At 46.0% G+C, this 18,107-nt stretch overlaps 1 protein-coding gene across 4 annotated transcripts in view; it reads left to right on the top strand.

Moving 5' to 3' along the window:
• Positions 1-18,107, top strand: part of rap1aa (RAP1A, member of RAS oncogene family a) — a 50,337-nt gene that overhangs the window by 8,714 nt on the left and 23,516 nt on the right. The window contains exon 1 of one of the 4 annotated variants that reach the window (XM_015342242.2): positions 4,902-5,069. The exons of the other annotated variants lie outside the window; for them this stretch is intronic. The gene's annotated coding sequence lies outside the window, so the exon portion shown is untranslated. Of the gene's footprint in view, positions 1-4,901; positions 5,070-18,107 lie in introns of those variants that run through there. 4 annotated transcript variants of the gene reach the window in all.

Here is an 18,107-nt window from a genome sequence, read left to right as displayed (position 1 = left end):
TGTTGAACGTAGTGTAAATATTATAGGTATGTTTGTCCAAGTTTCAACAAGTTGTACGTTTACAATTAACACATCCTGCTTGATTGTAAGCATTCAGATGACGTTGATGCTGTTTGCCAGCCAGTGGAAAGACCTGCACAATTTAACAGTTTCACTTCAGTATGTTTTATATCTCTTAGGATTTTTCAGCTTCAACTTTCAGCCTTTGAGTTCCACATTGAAAGAGCCAGTTGGTAAAGGGATTTCCTGTGGGATGAAATAGCGGAATGTCTTGATACAGCACACACACTGCTTTTTCTGTTGATACTCCTCCTCCTCATGCATGAAATAGGATTGACAGCTTTCTTCCAAAGCGATGTGTAGATACTCTACCAGCTGTTGCTGCAGTATCCCTGGCTTCAGCAGCCTGACTTGTCTTCCGTACAGGACACCGTCAGTGTTCGGCTTGTGGGAAACAAGCCTGGTGTGATAGCCTGTAACCAGCTCCCGTAATGGTGTGTTTAGGAAGTTTTACAAGGTGTTTGATTGTTGAGGGGAACGATCAAACAATGAGAGAAACTGCAGTAAAGGCTGTTTTGATTCATCAGATGATCAAAACCTTTCAGCTTCCTACATCTTCAGCTCTGATGTGATGGTCGACTGGGCTTCAGCAGCGCTCTTCTCTCCAGTGTGATGCCAGCAGGTTTTTTAACCTTGGGTTTCCCAGAGACTGTCCATATTTTAACTAGGGGTCCTTGTGGTGGTAAATAAGTCATTTCCACGTGGATGTGGAGAAAACCCGGAAAGGTCCCATTATTTCATTGCACTCATTTGCTTTTTGAGTATTTTAAATCATCACTTTAGTTGCTCTTGTTTCCCCCCTCCATTTCAGCATCATTAATTGTAATTGTACCTGACATGCCGCAGTCCTTCCACTCCCACGCTGACGTGGGAAACGAGTGCTTGTGCAAGTCCTTGGGGGCGTGTGGAGGCCGACGGCCTCGCTTCAGATCCTAATGAGAGACAGCAGGTCTTGTGAGCCGGTGTTTATTTTAAATGCATTTTTTCCTGCGCTGGTTAATGTACAAGAGTCTTACTGGTTCGGCGCTGTGCTGTTTAGCTGTTAGTAGGGAGAGGCCAAGGAGGGTTTTATAGACAGCCAGCTGGCCTGGTGTCTGAGGGTTGTGGGCGCGGGGTTGGGAGAGGGGGTATATTATGGGTGCCCTGCTGGGCAGAATCTGCAGCTGAAAGGTGGCCATTTGGTAAAGCTCAGGGCTTTTCTGAAACAGGTTCTGGAAGGACTGGGACCTCTCAACTGTGACAGGCAAGCAGTAATGAGTGAAGCGTCTCCCATGTGCTTGAAATTAAAATACACTGATGTTATTGTGAGCTTATTCCTAGAGTCCGGCTCGATGTTCCTCAGCCCGGCAGCTTTGATAGTGCACTTTAACGCCACTTGCTTTAGATGAGGGAAAAGTATTAATACTTGTTCAGTTAAGGAAGTGATTCCTTCTGAAGAACTGTTGCAGAACGATCACGGGTGACCCTGGAGCAGGGCTAAGGATTCACTGGTCTAGCTGTTACAGGTATACAGGAGTAGATTGTCCTCCTCTTGAGGTGGGTTTGGGTAGCTTTGGGTTCTGCTGGGCCTTTTTCCATGCAGCATTGCCTCGGATGGATTTTTCTAGATGAGATGATCGATGTGACAGGCCAGTGGCACATCTGTGTTTCCAAGTGAGCTATTAATTGAGAAAAGTGCCGTGCGATTTATAAAGGCCTGTAAAAGGCGCTGGCCTGTGGCCCCTCCGGAACCCAGGTTTTGCGGACCTCCGGACCTGCCAGGATATGTGCTGCAGTTTTGGCAAGGACTTATATCTGCACCCCAGCTTCCTTTTTGACATTGCATCCTGGCCAGGTCCTAAACGTCTTGAAGCGCACGGTGTAAGTGGGGATCTCCGGTGTGGAAATGACCTGTTGGAGACACGGAGCCTGTAACCAGCTGTGCTCCACTGAGCTCTGCCTTGGACTCGGACATCCTGTACTGTTTTATTTCCCCCTCTGGACATGCGTTAGTTGAAAACCGTCTACGTTTACTCGATTTCTCTGGATTGCGAGATGCTTGTTTCAGATCAGTCGCCACTTGTGGTTTGGGTAATTTCCAGGCACTGGCTTCCCTTCTCTTTCCTGTGCTGTTGACTCCTGTGCCAGTTCTGCTTGGATGAAGTTGTGGGTATCGTATACCAGGATGGCCAGTCTGGGTCTGGGGGCACAACGGAGCCCAGCAAATGGACCACACTCAATCACCTGAGAAAGAATGGAACATAATGGTAATGGAACAAGTCCTGAGAGACTTGTGGAGGTGATGGGGAAAAATGCAAGGCACTGTAATCTCCCTTTACAAACGGAACCAAAGAACAGTGGGTTCCCGCCCGAGCATGGCGTGTGCTGTGATGAGCCTGCTTCACTTGCTGATGAATGAGATGTGCAGATGGCGTGACTTTGAGACACTTTAAGAATTAATCTTTTTTAAATACACACAAATACTGTGCATATATATATAGCCTGTCAGCACTGTCTGCTGGAATCCCCCCCCCCCGATCTGGAGTAAGATCAGCTTCCCTGTCTCCACATTAGTGGCTGAGGCTGGATTGCTGCTCTGGTTCTGATACTAGCAGGCTTCCTCTTCTGCTACATAGTAAGACACTGACTGCCTCAAACCAGCTATTAATAGACCAAGATGGTTGAAGACCGCTAAGGATTGCGCAGTACTTTATGATGAGCTGTGTTCTCAGATAGCGATCTGATTGAGATCTCTGCAGCGTCTGGCGCAAGAGTCACTGCTGATGTAGACCTTGTGTTGTGTGTTGAACAACCTTCTGAAGACTTGCTGGTCATTGCTTGGGGTTAATGCTGCAGATGTAGGATCACGCAAGATGATTCTTTTGGACAAGACTGGAATGGAGCCTTGCTCCTCGAGATGCAGGAAACTTTTAACTATATCGACAGCGTTTACCAGGAGGAGCCGCATCAGAAGGGGCAGGAAAAATGCCTTGAGGTTTTGTAATTGGTTTTTCTAAACATGCAATCAGTCCTATGAACTAGCTTCATCACTCTGTTGTCCTCCTCACTGATAGCTGGTGTGTGGTGAGTGTACTGGTGCACTATGGCTGCCGTTGCATCATCCAGGTGAATGCTGGACATTGGTGGTGGTGGAGGAGAGACCCCATTACCTGTAAAGCGCTTTGAGTGGAGTGTCCGGAAAAGCGCTATATAAATGTAAGGAATTATAATTTTTAAAACAAAGGTACAGTTTGTGAGAAACCTTTCCTCTCTTTGCCCAGGTGAATCAGTCAGTCACAGAGTGCTGATAAATCATCACAGGCATGTCTCGTCATGAACCTCTGTGTGATCTCAGTCACACCAGTCAGGCTGTTCCTCTTGATTTTGTGTTATCTGATTGGGCAGACTGAAAAGGGATTTTTTCAGTCCTCAGGGAATGTCCTGTAGCTGTATGTTTATTTACCCTCCTTTTTGACCCCTGGACCTATAAATCTAACCCCGTCGCACACCACACCCTACCCATCCAGTTAGAAAGTGAATGCATAGTGTCTGAGCAAGGTGGGAGAAACAGCAGTCAGACAGTCTGCTACCCGCTTTGAGCCTCTTCCTGAGGCCACTGCCTGAGTGACATGATTTCGGGACATGCTTGGAGGACACAGCCCGCCAAGACTGCTGACCAATGGGGAGGTGGATATTGCTCAGCTGTGCATGCTGGGATGTCAAGTCGGCTGTCCAGTATTGCTATCAAAGTGTGAGCAGGTGATTGGTGAGAATAGGGATTTTTGTTGTCTCCCAGGCATGCATGCTTTATCCAGCCATGCAACTCTGGCTCAGTGGTGGTGTTTTGTAGCACTTTCTCCTACTGTCTCGTGAAGCATCTCTGTGCCTCTTATCAGCACTGCTAGATCTCAGCCTCTTCCTGCTGGGGGCAGGCAGTGGGCGGACTGGCTCATTTTCCTCTCTCTGCGTCAGAGGTGCACAAGCTGGTCCTGCTGCAGGGGGGCTCTGAGAGTGTAGAGGAGGGAGAGCTCATGGCACTTCAGACAGAACAGGTGTTTTACTTTGTGCTTGAGCGTCTTGTCCATTGCTTTTGTGTTCCTGTAGTTTAGGGGTTAACAGTGATTATGGGATTAGCCCTAGCCAGCAGTTTAAAAAAAAAAGTTTCCTGTGAATGTAAGGAATTAGCTTCACAGTTTTGTTAGATGCTATCGGGTTGTTGTTCCATCTTTGAAGAAGATATTTATCTTTGGTGCCTAGCTGTGGGAAAAAGGGAGTTCTTACAAGATTATAGAGATATCAAAGAAACGGATCTACATAATCTTTTTAGACTTCTTCCTGGATAAGTATAGCAGAAAACCTTTTGGTCAAGCTGAGTTTAAGCTTAATTTCTCGCAGTAGTGATGCTTTTATCCCCTGAAGTCAAATCAGTCTTCCTGAAAGAGGCCGTGTCTTTGTCATTGCCCACATGTTACAGCGTTTCACTGCTTTGGTTGTCATTGGCAGCTCTGGGTGACTGATTACAGTAGGACACATTATTTGGACTGTTACGGTATCTTGTGAGGAAGACTGTTTCAGAAGAGGGGTCTGAATACGTTGCTCCTCTGTGTGTTCTCAGGGCCATTCTCCCTATTGCCACAGATACGATCTTGTGAAAATACTCAGAACCTTGCCATATTAGGAAGAAATTAGTAGAAACCCCCCAAACCTCACCGGTTTTTCACTTTAAGGTTTGCCTCTAGTATAGCAGCCTCGTTTTTGAGTGTCTGCATTGGGCGTGGCTCAGTTTTCAAATGTTTAAGAGCAAAGGAGCTGCTTTGGCTGGTAAACAGTTAACATCAGGTCAGTTTTTGCTGAGCTGCTTGTAGACGCGGGAGTGAGGAACAGAGCTCGTTATCTGCCTAGTTCACCACTTCTGGGCTTGGGCTGTCTTTCACTGGTATTCCCCTGGCTGTCTGACTGCCTGGCAGAAAAGAGTTTGTCTGGACCTGCTGCTGGAATCCCCCTGACCCTGGAGGGAGACAGATGGTCAGGTAACAATTTAAAGACCACAATCTTCGTTTGATTTTGATCAAAGATAAAAAGTCTGATAGTATGTAATCATTAGATGATATACTGTATATTGTTTGATATAAAAAGTGTGTCACTCCAGTCAGGCCATGAGTTGTTTCCTTGTTCTGACAGAAAGGGGCTTTGCAGTGAAATCTGCAGGGGACTGTTTCTGTATGTTTACTGACTCCTCAGAGTCTATAAATGTGCCCCCAATCCGCTCCCTGACGTGCAGTTTGCAAGTGAACCAGCCGTGTCTGGGCCAGGTGGAGAGAAGCACTAGTCAGACCGCTTGTTACTCGACAACTGAGACCGTCGGTCTGAGTCTCTCTCCTGAGAACACTGCCCCAGTGATCTACTGGTCAGCGGGGGTTTCTGGATATGCTTGGGGGACATGGCCTTTGTCTGTGGACGAAGAGGAGAGGATTCGGAGGGCTCTGGAGGGGTGTTGTGCTGGTGGGAGATGCCAGGCAAGAGTGCGGATCTATGGTTTAACAGTTGGGCGTTTAAACCCTCTCTTAACCAGGGCAGCTACGAGTTCTGGTTTTGATCCAGAGGGGCCGAAGGGACTGGTTAGTTTTATTCTTGCATTTTTTGTTTAAATGATCATTTTCTCTATAAATAAGGACAAGGGTTGAAAACGTTCCCTGTGTCAGTAGATTTCTAGTGAACAGCATCCAGAGATGTCTTGATATTGAATGGTGCTGATTGACTTGAGGTCACAAGCTTGAAATCTCTAGCATCTGGTCTTGGCTTGTGTAAAAAAACCAAAACAACTGCATCTTATGAAACCTGAAGTGGATCGCCCTGCAGTGCATCGGGAGTGTGATCTGCTTTCCTGCTCTGGTGTGACTTTGATTGCAGTGATCAGACTAAAAAGATGTGACAGAATGCTGAGTGTTTTGCTGGCGATGTTGATGTCTCTGTGGGGTAGGGTTTGTGCAGCCAGGAACAACACTGTTCCCCTTTAAAACTGAATTTCTTTCAAATGCTCGCCCTGTCTTCAAGACTGAATGATGAAATCTTCAAGAACGAAACTGGAACTCAGGCTGCCTGGGTATGTTGTGTGTTCGGCTCTGTGCAGCTGTGGTGCCTGTCCTCTCAAATCTGTTCTCCGAAGTCAGTGACAAAAAGGCAGTTCCTCAGGAGCTGAATACTTTTCTTCGATTTGTGGGCACTTTGACGCTGGTTGTGTCAGCCTGTGACACAGTTGTTTCCTGTGGAAAGCGTAACAGTGGTGCCGTCATATACAGGTGCTAACTTCAGACCAAGAGACCGGAAGAAAGGAATTGAGTAAATGTTGGGGTTTGACAGATGCTGTTTGCTCTGCTACACGAGGGACTTGACTGGTTATGGTAGTACAGCAATGTTCCCTTCTTGTCGTTGCTGTCAAGCCCTTTGGTGCTTTTGTGTCCCAGGAACCGGATGTTTTTTTCCCCATTTACAGGGCCTGCAGTTGTTGGGCTGAGGCCTGGCAGCCCACTCTGTCTGTCTGGCAATGAGAGAGCCGGCCTCTTGCTCTGTTCCCACAGCCAGTCTGCGCTGCAGTAAAAATAGGACGGTTATATATGGCAGTAGTGTTTACCTGCAGGCTGTTGGGCTGAATGGGATCTGTGGGCCAATCATCTGGCCTTTCGATCTGCTTTTGTTTTGGATTTCTATACTTTAATGAGGTAGTGTGACCAGTCTACATCTTGGCAGAAACAATAACACACCCAAATGGCTAAAAACATCCATGTTGGAGTCTTGGGAACCTACGCTTGTGGTGTGGCCTAGTGGTCCACGATCTCTGTGTGAAGAGGATCGGGGTCCCGACGGGGCTCCTCACTAGTCTCTCCATGCATTGCATGCCAACCGCTGCTGCTGTGGCATGAGAACTAAGCCACAGCATTAGATCAAGCACGAACTATTGTGCAACATTACCATGAGCTATGCAGCCCTGTCATGTAGAAAGTGCCCTTATTTGCTGATGCAGGCAAAGTATTCAGTGGCACTCAGGAGTGTTTTTTAGGGGCTCGCTGTTGACCGATGTGAATCTATGTAACCTGAGCTTGTTCAGCGTACAGGTTCTTCCCTCTAGCTAATTATGTACCTATTAGAAATTCCTAGAACTGTATAAACTAGAGTAATAGTGTCCTGATCATGAATTAGACTGCACATTGTCTTGGAGATGACTTTGGAACAGACGTTATTCATGCACCTGTGACCTGGTTCAAAACGTTTGGCTATTGGCTGTGGTCACTTTCTCCTTGAAACAGCTCTGTGTCCTGAATGGCCAGAACATTTGACTTAGACGTGCTCCCCCTCCTTGTTTCACAGAGATTGCACAAGCTTTGTTTCACAACGAGGTAAAAATAAAATTCCCCTTCTATTCAGTGATTTTTTTTATTCATTTCCTGTGTGAATTACAGCCAAGCTAAGCTGTTATTCTTAAATTAGAGAACTAAATGAGAATATTATTCTAAAATTTCCTGTGATACCGCTAGAATTTTTTGATGATCAAAACTGAAAGGGGGAAGTACAGATTTGAGCTCTCTGAGCTTCTGAACTAGTTTAATAGAAAGGGAACTTTTAGAGAGATTCTCTCTCACTTCACTCTGGAAAGAGTAGGGGTGATTAGGGTAGCTTTTGTATCAGTTTTAAGTCACTGGACTGTTTTCCCACACAGGATGGTTTACTCGTCTTTTCCTGTTCATTTTAAGTTATGGCGGGATTTGTGTCCTGCTAAAGTTTTACAAAACCAATTCAAAGACGTTTGTCAGTCCTCACTTTGATCATAGAAAAGCCATTGTCATCCATGGGACCTGGTCTCCATAGCCTGGTGGGAAAAGAGAACTCTCCAGAAGGATTCAAAATCCTGAAAGGTTTGAATAGCCTTCATCACGCAATGAATGTAAAGGCTGTGGACACAAATGGAAATGAAAACATAGCATATTTAGGACTGAGAAACGCGAGTCTCTTCCTATTACACAAAGGTTGGCGGATGTTTGGAACAGGCTGCTCAGCCATGTCGATGCACATTCAGTCGGATCTTTTAAAATGTTCCCGAGTGCTTCCTGGATGGGTTAATGGCTGAATGGCCTCTAGTTTTCTAGAGCTTTTCTCTCAGCGTTGTCCCACTTGCCGGGCGCAAATAGGTTTGGCAGTGTTTTGTGTTGGGGTGGGAGTTCTGCTTCTTCTTGGTCGCTATTGTGTGCTGCGAAGGAGGGGACGGAGTGCACGGCTCCTCCTGTCCTTTGGCGTGGGGCTGGCTGTGCGGAGCGGGGCCGCGGAGAGGTACGAGTGAGTCTGAGGGTTTGGCTTCCTTCTTCTCAGTAATTTCAGCCAAAGAGATCCGGGCTGTGTCAGCAAATATAGCCAATGACGTTTTTTTTTTCAGTCATTCACTAAGATGTGGTTTTCCCAGGATGGATTTAATACTGCTATTTCTGAGAAATCCTATTGTATTTTTGTTTTCTTTCTTTTTGCCGTGCTGCCAGTTTCATTACAATGAGACAGACTGGTGGAACGGTGTCACCTAACAGGACATAAATGATACTAAGTCCTTTGGTTACTAAGGCTTCAGTACTTTACTTAGCATGGAGCTTTGTGTCGAGTGTTTAGGTTGAAACGCGAAGCCTGTTTTTTTTTCTTCTCCCGATAACAAGTGAGTGACTCAAAAAGCAAATAAAAAACGCAAACCTTAATGGCAAAGCCCCAGCCTCCACATACACTGACTAAGAAGTCGACCACAGGTTCTCTGCATCTGCTGCACTTTATGCGATAAGATATAGGGCTATATCTCTGCCTACAGTGGAATTTACAACACACAAAGCAATTACAGGCCAGCTAATTAAGCAGCAGAGAGGGAATTGCAGGAAATAAGGGGTCCATTTTAGTTTCCTTGGTAGCTAAGAGAGAAGGAAGAGAAGGAGCAGGGATCTCTTGTCTTCTGTTCTTTTCTCAGTTTTGTATAGTGTATATATGGAAGAGTGTTACTCTTTTAAAGATTTGTTTAAGGTATGACAGTATTCATGGTGATGCAGTGCTACAGTCCCCCTGACAGTGAACCCACATTGCTCATGGTATTTGGCAGCTGAGAGAAACCGCTTGGATAGGTTCTTCTTTCCAAAATGACTAGGCAGCGATCAATCACTGCTGCGAACTGTGCCCGTTGGCCCCTTGGGTTGGTGTCTCATGTACAGGACTCAGATGTCCCACCCAGAGTGAGCTACTCAACTCCCTTGAGCTCAGTCAGTGGGCGGCAGAGTCTGGACTTGAGGTGGGCACCTCCTGGCAGTGAGAGCTTCACCTCAACTGTTGGCCTGCCTGGCGAGCAACTGGCGCTGGAGTACTGGAGTAGAACCCTCTTTCCAGTTCTGCATGAAATCTGGGCTCGAGTGCTTTGCCTCGCCCCTTGAAGAAGATCTGCCGTAACCGGGCCGAAGCCCCAGCACCATTGTCTGAGGAACAATAGACTTTCTCACTTGCCAAGTGGTGCTTGGCTGACAGTGTGCTGGCCACTCTCAGCTGGTGATATGGCCTGGATTTGAGCTGTGGGACTCGTTCCTTGCTCCTGTAAGATGTTTTTAACTGGAAGTCACTGGGGTGCTCCTGAGCAGTCTCCCTGCTGTTCCACTCCCACAGTCTTGGTAGGGGTAAACAATGACCACTGGCTGGTGCCCTGTGTTTTTTTTTAAAGGAAAAGGTACTATTATGCTTTCACCAATGGTGTAAAACCTAGAAAAATCCTCTAACCCTGGCTGCATCTGTGACCTTTTTAGTCACATTCTGAGGTATTATGTGGGCGGGCTTCTTCCTTAAAAGACTCCTTAGACCTTTCCTTAAAATTCAGTTTTCTTGTTGGGGGGGCTCTCCCTGAACCGGAGGGGGGCTTTCTTCACGTGAAGAGTTGTGGGTGTCTGGAGCAGCGGACCGCCCAGCTGCGTTTGTGATCTGTCTGCGAACAGCAGGATGAGAGGCCTCTGGATAAATAAGATGGTAATACCAAAAACCTTTGTTTTTTGTTCTTTTTAACCTCATTGCCTGTCGACCCTTTGAGGATTTCTGACTGATGGGAATCCGAGCTTGCCCAGGCTCTATTAGTGTAAGCAGATAGAATTTGTTTCTGGCGTCAACAGTGGCTTTTCATGTGGTTGGTCATCCCACTGAAATCCTGATTGGATCTTGTGACGGACAGCTTGCTCTGTATTGCATGCAGGTCCTGCTGCTGGACAACAGACACAGTCCAGCAGTTTAGCTCCCAGGCTCTCAGCGCTGGCAGCCATGATGATGCCATTCCACAGGAATTTGGGAATGCGCAGGCCAACTTCCAGCTTCTCTGTCCCTCCAAGAGTTTTGATCTGATCAGGCTAGAGAAATTATGACCACTTGCTCTTTGGGAAAAGTCTTAAGTGTTTTTTGGGTTCAGTTAGGAGAGCTGCCAAGGGAAATATAAAAAAAATATGAATTTACTGAAATTGTTGCACGGGCTGTAACAACATATAAGATCTATTTTTCTTTCTTTCTCCCACAGAGGCATGATTAGTGTACTGAAATGCATGTTACATAACATATGTTTATGGCCTTCTGCACTGTAGCACAGTCTGTCCACAGTCCTTGTGATGCTGTACTTTTTGCCTTGCTCTGTGCTAGAAGTCTTGGCCTGCTATTTTATACAGATCCCTGCAGCATTTAAAAGGAGTATACCTTTCAAAAATATTGCTGGTTGTTCAATTTCCACAGTTGTACATCAACATCGGTGTTCTGAATACTAATCCTGTCTTACGTTTTTGAATTACTACCTTTACCTTTTCATAATCAACATCTGTGTTGTTCAGAGGTTTTAATATTTTGTGCTTCAAAGCCCAATTTTCCTCCTCAAATTCTGTGGTAAAATCCCGTTTTCTGTTCAGAATTCACAGGGAGGCTTTAGTGTACAGCACCTGTGGGATTCAGAGCAGGAGACAGCACGCATTTCAATCCCCTCCACACTTCCTCACAGATGGCTTTATTGTAGAGTGTGTTTTGGAATAGTGCGCATGAAGTAAAAGATTAAAAACCACACATTGAAATTCTTAAGATCTAGGGAAAAAACTTGTCAAAATATCATTTGATTACAAGTGAGTGGGGGGTGGGTGGGTGGGGAATATAGCACTCTTTTTAAGGGTGTCTGTGCGGTTTTAGATTTGAAGCTGTTGTTGGGAGAAATGACCACTTTTAAAACACTCCCATGTGTCGGCTGAAGGGACTTGTATTTAGCATTTGCACAATTCTGTCAGGTGATTTGATTTCTCTTTCTGGGAAATTCTTTGTAAGGTGGTGCACTACACAGCCTTTATATCTGTCACCACAATACATCACTTTCTTAGCAGTTAAATGTGACTTTTTTCTTTCATGTGGCTTGTTATACTTTACTGTACTAACAACCAAAACAACTAGATGAGCTAAGTAGCCCCCTCTCATTTGTATTCTTCTGTTCTTTTACACCATTTAAATACAGGTTGTTGTGCTCTGGCCATAGTACCCCTACTGAGAGGTAAAATTTGTTACCTACGATTAGGCCCTACAAGGTCCTCTGGGGTTTACCTATTAAGTTCGGGATCTGCGTGTTGCTATTCCTGGGTGAGATCTGGGACTGATTGCTAGCAGCCAAATGCAGTCTTTCCAATCCCATGAGGACTCTTTCTTGAGGGAACACACAGATGTGTGAAGAAAAGGGAATTCGTGCAGAAGCACAGCAGCGCTCAGGGCAGCCCAACGCCCTGACACCGCAGAAGAGAACCGGAGATGGAAGCTAAAAGAGGACCCGGGCTGGAGTGCGGCACAGAGTGGCACGAGCCCAGGCGCGCCAGTTTGCCGTTTGCCCGGATGTGCTGTGCAGCAGGCAGATAGCTCGCCTGTCAGTCACAGTGCCATGCTGAGTCAAGTGGTGTGCGCTAGCTGGAGCAGTCATAGGCACTGCATGGAGCAGAGCAAGCAAGAGATAGCAGGCCCTATCCGCAGAGCAGAAATGAGCTCATTGCACTGACAGAAAGCTAAAAACATCCAGGTATTAAATGAAAGGCAAAGACCAGTACAAACAGACCTTTTCTCGTTTCCTCTGTTTCATCGAAGAGCTTAGCTAAGTGTAGTAAACTTTAAAGTGTTATTAACTATTCATTCCTTCTTAATTGAAATGGTGTTCTTTGAATTATTCTTTCATTCCCTGCCGTCCCCCCTGGCTTGTATAAAGTGAGTGCATGTTTGATGGGTTTCTAAACGCACGTGCCAGAGATTTGCTTTGCTCCAAAGCGCAAAGTGCTGAGAGATGCTCCGGCAGCCTGCCGGCCTCGCCTGTGCCCTCGCTGCCCACATAGCCGTCTGCCGAAACGCCACCAGCGGTGAAACAGCCGAGCACAGGTGCAGTCAGTGTCTGACCCTACAGGCTCAAAGAGTTCTCTCAGGCCGATCATGTTGTCTGCTATTCAGGAAAGACAGGATGCCTGTAAGTTGAAAAGCACTGCATTTGAGAAAACGCCCATCCATGCAAATGTTACACACTGGAGAGCGCTGAATGTGATCACCGTGTCATTAATGGCTTGCTTGTGTAGAAGGACTGGCATGTCTCCACCTCTGTATGTGTATGGGCACTGCATCTCATAGCTCTGCAATCCAGTTGTTTGAACAAGTTAGCTGATATCCGGAGCCACCTAAATATACCGTCTTAATTTCTTTCTAACTTTGTCTGGCTTGTCAGGGAACATCGCTGTTAATGCAAACGAGTTTTAATTGGAGACTTGTGTTGCCTGCAGTAATATAAACCACACAAGAAGAGCAGTGCTGTACAGAGCTCTGCGGGGGCAGTGGTGAATGCTGAGGTGAATGCTTGTTCCCCGCTGTGAATGCTCCTGTGGGCAGTTGGATAGTTGAAATGGGCAGCTAGATTGTAGAAATTATCAGTGCCCAGAGCAGATCTGTTTTAAATCAATAAGCAAGAGCATTGAAGTAGCTTGTGATTTAAAGTCAGAAAAAAGAGAATTGCATGGTTTTGGTCAATTAATTGAATCAACCTTTCTTGCACGTCAAGAGCTTATTAACATACAGTATATATGACAATAATACAATGCAACAATGGTAAAATACCATAATACAAAACAACATTCAACAATATCACAAAATCGGAGCTCTTCCAGTACCATAAGATTAAAAAATAATAAACGTGTAAATTGTCTAAAAAGCAGTAATAAGATCTCTACCTACAAACATTTTTTTCATTATTCAACAGTTGAATACTTTAAGGTATAAAGGAAGTAAAAGGTCTCTTAGCCTTTATACAGGAGATCTGGTTCCTCCTCTCAGAAGGGAGAAGAGTATTTTGTAAAAAGAGTGGGTGTGAGGGATCATCTAAAATTATAATTTTATATTAATATGTGGTTCCCTGTGCAACTAACAAGGACAAGGCACCTCCCCAGCTCTGAATACAAAAGGTTAGAATGCTCTGCAGAACGTTCTTATAAAGTGTCGACATTGTGCTTCCTACATTAAAACTCCTTAACTTCCTTAAAAAAATACAACCTCTGCTTCACCTTCAAACACCTTGCCTCCATATTCAGAATAAACTGATTCGCACAATGAAATCAATTTCAGTAGAACAGTTGCTCATGTTGCTTTAGTTTTGTGCTTCTTTATCCTTTGGTAATTATACCTGCGTGTGCAATATGATGATTTCTCCTCAAACGGGCAGCGAACTTCCCTGGAGCTCCTCCACGGTTGATCACCGTGTTTTTATTGCTGATTGAAATCAGTTTTCCTTAAACCTCAATGGTTTTGTTGATTGTTCCAGATTTGTTTCTCCATTTCTCTAAATTCTTTTATTTTTGGATTTTTGTGGCTCTTCCTCTTGATGGCTTGTACCCTTTTCTGGGTGATCTTGGATTTGTATTTTACACCTGCTGTTGTTTCCATATTGGAGCTCCTGGAGGCCTCTGGCTGGATTTCAGCCTCCAGCTGTGAATGAAGTGTGTTATGTGTGTCTGGGGAAGGGAGGAGGAACTTTAAGGAGCTGTGAAACATTCCCTGCCAGGAGAGGCTCGGCTTCAGTCAGGGTGTGACGAAGCCTTGCAGAAGCATCGCTTTCACTTTTGGATCTTTCTGCCGGCTTTTCTGCAAGTGGAGGTATTCCGTTCCGTTATGGGCTGTAGGGAAGGAGGGTGTCCCTTTTCTTCAAGAGGTGATCACATCAGTACAGATCGGGCATGTTTCATCTAGCGTCAGGAATACAACTCCCGCCTGCCACCCTAATAAGCTACTGTAGTGAACAACGAGGGGCAGAAGTGAGTTGAGTGGGGCACTGCCCCACAGAGCTGGCAGTGATGAAGAGCGTACTCGTCTGGAAGGGTGATTTGAAACACTGTGAGATTTGGGTGGTCATGTTCCCATTGTGGGCAAACCACATGTCTGAGCAAACAGTGCTCTTTAGATAAGATTGCAAATATTGCTAGTCAGAGGCATACAATCATTCATTATTCTTTAAAAAAAAATGTACGTTAGCGATATTACTGCTTCAGTGTTGGGTCTGTGGAGAACTCCCTCACTCCCTTTTCCATAAGGTATGTCTGGCTGATTACGGGAAGTTGTTCTGTTTGCGTTCCGAGCGGACTGAGTTCACAATAAGCGAGACTTTCGCAGAAACCGAGACTGCACTTTGTGACCACCTTGCACCCATAAGAAACCCGTTTTTGTAATTTCCCTAGGAGAGGGGTTAATACGAGACTCGAGTCCTTGTAGAGGCGTTGGTCTTGGTAGTAACTGGCTCACAGTGAAAAGCTGGAGTCCCTCAGAGGTGGTTCTCTGCTGTAAGCTGCAGTCAAAACGAACGTCACTCTTGGAAACTTGCAGACGTGTTGGGTTGCAGAGCGTTTACGTTTTTTTCCTGCAGCTCTTCGGAGAGTAAGATGCTGCTTCAGACAAGTAGATTGCCTTTTCCCACATGCTTTCCTGATGCTGCATTTTGCTTATGCTCACTTGGGCATTTCATTGTTCACATCCTTACGTGTTTTGAGATCTCCCAGAGCATGCTGCGCTTTCAGTGCACTATGCTGTCAAGAGTTTGGCTGCTCTTTGGGCAGCAGAGGCCTTGTCCAGCGTGCTGCTATCACTCAGCCTTGCTGCAACATGATGGTCACACAAGGGCTGCAGCCACACATAGTATGATGCTTCGATAATAAAAGACATTAGGGGCCAAGCGCTGAACACGACTGGATAAGAATGCAGTCTGTCAGCCGGAAACTGAGTGCATCAATCGCGGCCCTCAGTTACCCTTGCTGTTCCGAGACTCTCATTCACAAACGTGCTCCGGGAGTCATCGCCCTTGTTGGTTGCTAGTTTCAGGCTGTCGTGTGCGATTCTGCACGTCCAGAATGCAGATCCGTACTGGACCAGACGGGCGCTTTGTGAAGTCACTTAGCAGCAGCAGATGAAAGACACCCGGGGCTGTGTGGAGGAAGCTCTGCCAGGTTCTCCAGACAGATCATCCTGCTCGCCTGCCTGCACTGGACATGTTTCCTGGCATCTTTCGGACGTAGCCTGCCTCCTTGGGTTTCAGCATTGCCCCGTGGCAGAAACGCAGATCGCAATTAGATCAGTCATGCCACAAAGCCTAGGAGCTTACTGTGAAACTGAAGAAATTAGGAGAGGCATAGATGTAACAACATCAGTGTAAAGTGTGATGGACATGCTGAAGGGATTGCATGCTAGCTTGGACAGCTGTGTTGCCAAGCTGCTTAAATATAAAGGTGATCCCTGGTGGCCAGACCAGTGAGATGATATTGTAGACTTTGCATCATACAGTTTATACCATAGTAATGCATACATGTGCCTATAAGATGTGTGTTTTATGGCCAGCAAGAATATCACTCTGCAACTCGCAACTGGCAACCCAATTATGCTCAGCGGGTGTGAGCCTGGTCACTACCTGGATGGGAGACCTCCTGGGAAAAACTGGATAAAGTTGGCTACTGGAAGAGGTTTTAGTGGGGCCAGCAGGGGGCGCTCACCCTGCAGTCCATGTGGGTCCCAATGCCCCAGTATGGCGATGGATACACTATACTGTAAATAGGCGCCGTCCTTTGGATGGGACGTAAAACCAAGGTAATTAAAAATCCCAGGGCATTTCTCGAAAAGAGTAGGGTAACCCCGGTGTCCTGGCCAAATTTCCCATTGGCCCTTACCAATCATGGCCTCCTAATAATCCCCATCTATGAATTGGCTTCATTACTCTGCTCTCCTCCCCACTGATAGCTGATGTGTGGTGAGCGTTCTGGCGCACTATGGCTGCCGTCGCATCACTAATGCGCAGCCCCACCTGGATGGTTGTGGAGGGGAGTACCCATTACCTGTAAAGCGCTTTGAGTGGAGTGTCCAGAAAGCGCTATATAAGTGTAAGCAATTATTATTATTAATACTGTTTTTGCCTGGTTGTTGTAACCATGCTTTCAGGGTCATGTGTGAGGCACAGTATTCCCTCACACCTCTGGTTTCAAGACAAGTGTGTGCAGTATGTGCTGCACAAATATACCTTTTGTTTGTTTTTTCATGGCTTTTTAAATTGCACTGTAAGGTGGTATTTAAATAAATCTCTGCCATGTAACGCAGAGTTCTGACCACAACAATTTTTTTTTCAGGCTCTTAAACAGTTGTTTTCCCTTACTGTGCTCGCACATCAATTAGCACTGGTTCAAAATAGTGCCTTGAGGGGAAAACAAACTCGTAGATCCTCATCACCTTCGGCAAATGTCATCTAAACACTGGCTTGACAGAAAGGATCTCTTCAGAATGGGTGCTTTAGTTCACTAAACACTAGGCAGCACGCAGAATGTGGAATAAGAGGCACTGCTGTTCTGCGTGTAATTGACACTAAGGGTGCTTTGTCTCTGGTGCAAATTTCCCTTATGTGCTGTTGATATTGATTCCATCGGCAGCTTTAAGAAAAGGTAGGATGAGCTCCACTGATCGATTAGCACCAGTGAGCAAGTGAGCTCTTGTTGTTTAATCTAATTTGCTTTGTAAATAAGGATTCCTTTTTATAGCTGTTCTTCCCACTCCGATTGCAGGATCACATGCAAATTGTCCTGACGAAGCCAACGAGCGATATGTAGAACTGCTTCTACTCATCTGTCTGTAAATATCCAGGCTGAGAGAAGGAGCTCAAATTACCCCCTCTGTGTTAATCAGTCAGTACCAGGATGCGAGACCACTAGTCCTAAGGAAAACTGGCTTATTGCTGTAAGTGGTGTTCTTGGTCCAGGGAGAAGAGTGCACCTACTGGTCCACCATTCCCAAACCAGTGCTCATGTCATGGTGTCAGTGTTGTAGCAGGTGCTCCTTTGGGTGAGATGTGCAGTCAAAGTTCTGACTTGGCTTGAAAGTTCATATGGTACTGAGTAGGGGTGTTTACTGGTGACATTTCACTTCGGGCTTGCAGAGTCTGGCCTGAAGCTCCTCCTTCATGCAACAGGTGAAGCAGTTTCTCTCTCCTCCAGCTGATCTGGGGTGGAATAGCTACCATATGTTAGAGAGGCAGAGCAGCAATTGAGTGGTGGCTGAAGTAGGTCCCTTCTATATGTAAAGGTAATTAGTGTCCTTTAACATGAACAGCACACTTTGTGAATTTGTCCGCACCACAGGAGACATCATGGGGAAGTTAAGGAATCGATGCAGTAAAGGTGCTGCAGCTTTAAGTTCACCTGGAACTTGCATTGCGCGCGAGTAGCTGCGCAGCGAAGCACAGATTGCACATTGAAGAGGGCCTGCAGCAAGGTGACAGAGACGCAGCTTTGCTGGAGCACAAATTTGTGATCTGACAGCTCTTTTCACTCGCTGCATTCAAGGCTACAGCAGAGAGTGTGCGATGCTCTTTACTGGCAGGCCCAGGCCGCGTGTGAGAGGAGGGAAAAAAACAAAAGTGGATGTCCTTATCGGGCTTGCGATCGTGGGAAACCGGGGCCAATCAATAAGCGAGCGGCGAGGTGCGAGGATAGTCTTTATCAGCAAGGCTGGAGTTT

This window comes from Lepisosteus oculatus, chromosome 5 (assembly GCF_040954835.1).
Source record: "Lepisosteus oculatus isolate fLepOcu1 chromosome 5, fLepOcu1.hap2, whole genome shotgun sequence".
In the NCBI taxonomy this organism is placed as follows: Eukaryota; Metazoa; Chordata; class Actinopteri; order Semionotiformes; family Lepisosteidae; genus Lepisosteus; species Lepisosteus oculatus.
The sequence above is the reverse complement of the archived record's forward strand: the minus strand, read 5'-3'. Positions and strand labels throughout refer to the sequence as shown.